Source organism: Microcebus murinus, chromosome X (genome assembly GCF_040939455.1).
Source record: "Microcebus murinus isolate Inina chromosome X, M.murinus_Inina_mat1.0, whole genome shotgun sequence".
Taxonomy (NCBI): Eukaryota; Metazoa; Chordata; class Mammalia; order Primates; family Cheirogaleidae; genus Microcebus; species Microcebus murinus.
Genome location: NC_134136.1, coordinates 60,567,203 through 60,574,262, shown reverse-complemented (window position 1 = coordinate 60,574,262; position 7,060 = coordinate 60,567,203).

The window sequence follows — 7,060 nt, the reverse complement described above, 5'->3', positions numbered from 1 at the left end:
AGAGAGAGAGAGAGAGAGAGAGAGAGGTCTTTTTCTGTGAAGATTGGGCCCTGCCTTTCACTTCCTCTGTCCACCACACAGAGCTTAGCACACTGTGGGCTCCAAAGGAATTATTTGTGCATTAACTCAATGATTGATTATGGACATGCCTAATTGGAGCACAAAAACAAAGTGTCCCTTAGGGCAAGTGCTGGCTCTGTGAGAAAAGTAGTAAAACAAAAAGAAAAGTGGACAGGGTTTCATGTCACGGGCTCATTCTTGAAGCCCCAGAGTTAAGATTTTAGAACGTTTTCCTAAATGTCTTTGCCTAAGTTAGCCAGGGACCTGCCAAGCTAAACAAAGGCAGGCTGGTTGGGCTAACTGGTGTAATGGCTGCAGGAAATGGAGGGCTGGCCAGGAAGAGATGCCCCAAGTGCAGCCCTGTGGGGGAGACCAGCTTCCTCAGAGCCCAGAGAAGGAAGAGAAACAGCCTCTATCTTTAATCACAGCTATTCAAGAAACAGGCTCTGCTGAGAGCAGCAGTCTCTGGAGGTGGGGGCAGGGGGAGGAGAGACAGTATTTCTGAAGGAAACTTTTTTTTAACCTGAGGTCAAGCCCAGGAGTTAAACTTTGAAGGAACTGGGAGGGAAAGCCTGGGTATGAAATGAAAGGAGAGAGCCTGTTACACTCCTGGTTCTGAAGGACAACATCTCCACGCCTCTGTCCATCTTCCCAAACACTCATCAGATGAAATAACCCATTTGTAACAGATCTTCATCTGTCCAATATGGAAGCTCTGTATCTGCATGTTATCCCAATTTGCAAGAGCCCCCAAGCATATCAACAGAAAAAGCCGTTTGAAACGGATTCTGGTTAGGACTTGTCACCTTCCTCATGTTCAAAGTGATGTCATTGCTGACAGTTCAGAACCCCGCTACCTGCCGCCCTCTCTGGGCCCCCAGGATGTTTTCTAGATTCCCAACAGAAACTGTTTCCAGGGCTCCAAAGTGACCCCTTCTTCGGCCTCCACCAATCAGTCCCATCACTCAGCTCACCCATCTCATCTAGCTGTTAGGGAGAAAGCATTCTGATTTAACTAACGCACACTAAGGTGTAAGTGAGGTCATACACGAACTTGCCCAGGTGTGTTTGCATTTCCAGAAGGGCCATCCTAAGGAACAGAATTCTAAACAGTCGAATTTCCAGAGTTATTTCAGGGCGTTGTATGATGAGACAAGTCTTATTGGGCCAACTCAAATATACCACATGGGTAACCGCCTCAGCCACGTCTGATGCTGTTCCCTTCTCTTGGAATGTTCTGGCCTCTCCTGTTTCTTCCTCTAAATCCTATTTTTCCTTCAGGGCTCAGCTCAAGTCTTACCCATGAAGCCTGCCCAGAGTGCACCTGGCTTGCATTCCTGCCCCGCTAGGAAGTCATTGCTCCTCATTTGTTCCATCTGGGTTAGTTTGGTTTCCTCAAGCAGATCCTGAGCTCTGTGAGAGCAGGAATCATTTTTTAAACTTCTTTTTGATCTTCCGCAGCTCCTGCCACACCACTGGCCTCATAGGGTGTGTACGAGAAATTTTCATAGTAACAGCTATTGCTCTCCCACATATATCAAATTTGAGTCACAGCAACCCCATACGGTAGTGTGTCATTACCCACATTTTACAGAAGAACTTGTGGGGAAAAAAACTCAAAAGGAAGAAGTTAAAGTATTGTCTCCCTTCTATTTCTGGAAATTCTCAATTTGTCAGTCAATATAATATTTTTGAGTTAGACTTTTGTGCCCAACACTATGCTATTGGAAATGCAAAAAACATAGTCTTGGAGCCACACCTTTATTCAGCCATAAGGCAGTGCCCCCTAAACCTGATTGATGTTGGGGAATACCTCAGGAGCTTGTTAACACACAGGCTCCCAGACCATCCCCGGAGATTCTGACTCAGTAGGTCTGGGATAATGTCCAGGTATGTTCTCAAAGCCAACTAGGAATTCTGATCAGAGGTGTGATATGCTGAAAGCAGTCTCATAGGAAGATTAATCTGGCAGTGGCCAACAGGATAGAATGAAACCAGACCAGTAAGTGGGCTCTTCTACAAATCCAGCCATGGTGTGACAAGGACCAGAACTGGGATGGTGGGATCGAGAATAAAGAAGCAAAGGTAAATCACAGGCTAATCAAAGGCAAAGGCAGAACAACCAAAACTTAGTCATCCATGAAAAGGCAAATGAAAGAAAGAGGGGAATGTAGGAGGACTCCAAGGTTTCTAGGCCTGGATGATGAGGTCATGGTAGTGCCCTCAGCTGAAATGAAAAACATGGGAAAGGAGATGGTGTGGGGCAAAGGTGAAACATTTGGTTTTGAACATAAGGAATTGGAGGTGATGGTGGAACGTCCAAGTAGAAATAGTTCCAAGCAACTCAAAATATGAGATTGGAGCCTGTGTTACAGGTCAGAGGTCATTAAACTCTCATTTTAAGTATGGATACTTTACACAATAATGGTGTTCCAGTGATATACTAACTTTTATTTAGTGTTAATTTAAAAGACATATTGTTTTCATAAAGAAATTATGGTGTAAGACTTTGAACACAAGGAGCAAGCATTTAAGTGCCTTCAAAGCCAGAAAACATCAAGGAGAGGGTGGGAATGGCCCAAGTGAGTAATTATAAATTTTCTCTTCTGGAAAGAAAAGAGAGAAAAACCATGGTGTAATTTCCAGTTGTCCTTTCTTGGAGCGCTAAAGCATAGAAGGATTTAGTGTCCTTGTCACCCAATGCAACCTTTCAAAGAACTGCTGGATGACTATTTAGTAATGAACCTTTGGGAATACCTTGTATGGAATCCAGCTCCTTTGCAATTAATGCAGTATGGCAGCTGCCTGAATGATTCATATCAGGACATCATGTAACACCACATAATTTGACAAAGTGAGAACGGGAGGAACGGGAGGGTTGACAATATTTGCTCTGTTGTCTGTTACATACTTGCTTAGTGAATGAAAGGCTATACCCCTTAAGCATGACTGACAAAACTCTTGGACTTGCTAACCCCCAAAAAATTCATCTCTGATTTTTATGAGTCAAACTACTGGAAACCAAGTTGGGGAAAACAGCAAGTTTAGCAGAGGTTCCAGTGTGCTCTTAGAGCAAGAGGGAAAATTATTTGTTCTGGACACATGTACAGAGAGAGGGACTGTGGGAGCCTTTTCTTCTAAACCTGTTTTCTGGAGTCTGAGCTGGTCATCAGGAAAACATGTGAAGTTTCTCTTTTAGCCCTTCCACCACTCTCCCTGTCTTCTCTCTCCCCACAACTCGTTTCAACATCTATGGGATTACCTCTAAATTCCCAGAACTATCACAGCTCCAGGTCTCACAGTGTGGGGCCTCACTAAAATTAATAATAACTGTTGTGTACTGAGAATTGGCAATGTACCAGATGTTCTGCTGGGTCTTTTATATATGTTATCTCAGTCCTAAAACAAATTTATGAGGTAAGTACTGTTATTCCCCTGAATGTACAGATTAAAAAACTGAGGTTTAAAGTAGATTCCACTAAGGCACAAACTCGAGGCGGATGTTCTTTCCACTACATCACCCTTCATCATAGAGTGATAGGGAAGAGAGGGGCAGCCAGATGAACCCTAGCAACCAGCAGGCTCTCACATCATTTTTTTTTTAAAGCAGTGAATTTCCTAGAAGCCCTTAAATCTGTCCCCTAACGCAGACTCCACTGATGGCCTAAAGGAAACAGGAAAGACGTTTGCTACCCTTGCCATGAGTAAGGGGAGAATTGACAAGAAGTTTAAAGTCACTCTTTAGATAATTTCAAGTTAGGAAATCGTAACACACATTTTCCTTGGGTATTTCCAGCAATTTTGAATTTGCACTTTGATTCTGCCTAGCCCCTGTCATGACTGATCTGTGACAGAGCCCTGATGCCAACATCTCTTTCATAATGTCTTTCTACTGATACATTTGTCTTAAGAGTGGCACAATATTTGAGGGACAATGGGAAACTTTATGATTTGCATTTATTCCCTGTTACATCCCAAGTCCAATGAAAGGGCAGACTATCATCTTTTCTTGAATTATCACCCAATTCCTTATTGGGATTAGTTCATCCCATTGGTTTCCCAGATGAAGGCTTAAAAACCATGATTCTTAGTCACATTGGAAGGCAAAATGGTCAAGGGACAAGCTGCAATTGGGGGTATAGAAAGGAGCAACCAAAAGAAGCCTGAGCTTCTTCCCCAATTTATCAAGGCTCAGTGCTGGCCCTGAGTACATGGCTGTCAGTACGGCTGATCAATTCAGAGCTTCCACTAAGACCCATTATCTTCTGCCTATCATTCACAGAGGTTGAAGGAGGATCTTTGACAAATTATAATAATACAAGTACTGTCCTACCTTGGGGGAGCTGACCATCACTGACCCACCCTGGGCAGGGCTGGGTTTCAAAGTGTCTATACATCAGTGAACAGGGCTCAGAATGAGCACTGCACACTCTCTCACCTAGTCCTGCCTGTGCCAAACAACAAGATGGCTGGTTGAGATGAAGAAGGGTGTCTAGCCAGGGAAAGACATTTTTCTTTGTTTATTTACTTTTCAATAAAACTAACCAGTCCACATAATATCAAACCAGTAATCTGTCCTCTTTGGTATATCCTGGGTTTGTCATTGTGCCTTGTACCCAAGATACTATCAGTCACCAACTCTCCTATCTTCTAACCATAGAACAACAGAGCTAAAAGAAAATTTCAAACTCATCTCATCCCACTCTTCATTGCATCAATGGGGGACAGAGAGCCCCAGAGAAGGAGATGGATTTTCTCAAGCCCATGCAGTGACTTAGTTGTGGGCCAGACCCCAGATATGCTGATTCCTGGATATCATTCTCTTCCACTCATCAACAGCAGAGATCCAATTAAGGGCCTCTTGGCTTACGTGCATTTCAGGTTCCAAAGTATTCTCCTCGCTGGCTTTTAGGACTCACTGTGTAATCCAAGGCTGTTTGCATAGTGCCTAAGTGTCATCCTGGATTGTGCTCCCCAGATCAGCTGCAATCCAGGCCAGGATGGAACATTGCCACTAAATCAGTCCTCCCTGGCCTCTGCACTGTGAGTAAAGGAAAATGAATGTCTCTGTCTTCTGTCTGGGGCTCTCAGATTGCTGAACAGATGTCTGTCTCAAAATGACTTCTCAGATACTGGACAGGGAAAAATATTGGTTACAAGCCTTGATAAGGGAACACAAGCTTTTAGAGTGCAAAAGAGCTGTTGTTGCCTAGCTCTGGCTCTCCTACAAGACCAAATGCGCGCAATATTGAGTTTTCCTTTTCAAAGAAGATGTATATAGAGTACCCTGACTTGAAACAACCTAGTGAGCCTTTTGGTTTTGGAAAATTGGCTTTTAAACCCAAGATTGAGCTCCTCTCAGGAGATCTTACCTGTTGTTCCACCAAGCATTAGACTCCAGGTACTGTTTTTCCATTCACATGAAATATTTCCCCAGTACTGACCCAAAAAAGAAAGGATGCCATTTTGTCCAGCCTGCTGTATTCCATATATTTGCATGCTTCACCTCCCCTTACCCACCAGCCTGTGGCCCAGTGTAGGCACTATTTTTGGAGCTAACCTAAGCAAAAGAACAGTGGCATTGGGGTGAGGAATTTGAGAAGGATTCCTGATGCTAGGCTCAGCTCCTGTTTCACTCTAAGCCTTGGCCCAGTAAAAGTAATGATCTTGTGTTGTCACCTAATGCTGCAGATGTCTAGTTCCTGCTGGATCCACTTTCAACAACTCAAATATAGCAGGAGACACAAGTTGGAGCATGTTCCTCAGGAAGGGTACATGACACATGGCCACTCACTCAGCAGGGCCAAAGCTACTCCTCCGTGGAGAATGACAGCTACTCTGTTGAGGCCCCCTGGAAGGGCTAGGAAGCCTTCCAAGACAGGTGAAATGTCATTTATTCCCTACCATCCCCTTTTCCCATTAATAGAGAAACTCAGAGTAAGGCTATCCTCCTGCATAGTCCAAATTAGTGATGGCCCTGTGTCCACTCTATGGGATTTGAGGCATATGCCTATAGCCAGCTTTAGGCAAAGGCAAAATAGATGACCATTTACACATTTGGATGCAGGGGCTGTCCAGTAGAGCTCTATTTGTTTTCTCCAGCTGTATCGCTGTCAGATATCCTAGACCAGATGCGTCAATTATAGAGACCAGCATTTCCTTCTAAGAGAAATTGCATGGCTCACAGTCTCTTGCTAAGGAAAACAACCCTAGACTATTACTTGAGAATGGAGTGGTGACTTCTTAGGTCACAGATGGGCACCTGACTCAAAGGCCATCAAGCCATCAGCTGATGAATGTCCTTTGTAGCCTAGCAAGAAAAACTCTACTTAGTAGGGCAATAGTGAGTAGCTAGGACACCAGTATTTCCTTCTAAGAGAAATTGCATGGCTCACAGTCTCTTGCTAAGGAAAACAACCCTAGACTATTACTTGAGAATGGAGTGGTGACTTCTTAGATCACAGATGGGCACCTGACCCAAAGGCCATCAAGCCATCAGCTGATGAATGTCCTTTGTGGCCTAGCAAGAAAAACTCTACTTAGTAGGGCAATAGTGAGTAGCTAGGACACAGCTAGGATACAGAGTAGCTAGGACTTGTCATCCTAGGATATAATTGGGAAAATACTAAGATTTTTCAGTTTATTGGAAGCAGAAGTATAAACAAGAAGATACTAAATCAAAGCAGAGACAAACTAGAGTGTTTTTTTTTTAAATGGAAGACCACTCAATAATATTCTGGCTATTGAGGAGATGAGAAGATTCAAACCCTAGAACTCTCCTGGTTCCTGAATGATGCCAATTCCTAAGTTCCTATAGACGTTTTAGAGGGACAGTCATTTGCATTCATGTAGTTGATGGTCAGGTTGAACTACGCAAAAGGAGGTTTCTCTGTTGCAGGTGATGGAGATAAATTCTTAGCACCAGGTGGGCTCCTTTTTCTTAGAATTTCATTGAGACTATTGGTAAGCCTACCAATCTCTTACATGTCATATAGAAGTC